Below are 260 nucleotides of genomic sequence, written 5' to 3' on the forward strand. Positions count from 1 at the left end.
TCCATCACTGTTAGCTGGTAATTTCTCTGCTGTTTTCTCATACTTTCACATGCAACACATGGTGTTCAGGTGTTACAGCCTGTTTGAATTAATTGTGTCTGTCCAGTTTTACCATGTACTCTGTGGCACTGCAGTACCTCGCTGGGGTACTTACCCCAGCGTAGTTTGCACATGCATACATATTAAGTACCAAAATATCTTAAGCCAATTACTATTTAGGCAAATACCGTAAAACATGCATGAATTGGTGACACACTGGA

This window comes from Cebidichthys violaceus, unplaced genomic scaffold, assembly GCF_023349555.1.
Source record: "Cebidichthys violaceus isolate CVI_PGR_0920_01 unplaced genomic scaffold, fCebVio1.0.p SCAF_22, whole genome shotgun sequence".
NCBI classification, from domain to species: domain Eukaryota; kingdom Metazoa; phylum Chordata; class Actinopteri; order Perciformes; family Stichaeidae; genus Cebidichthys; species Cebidichthys violaceus.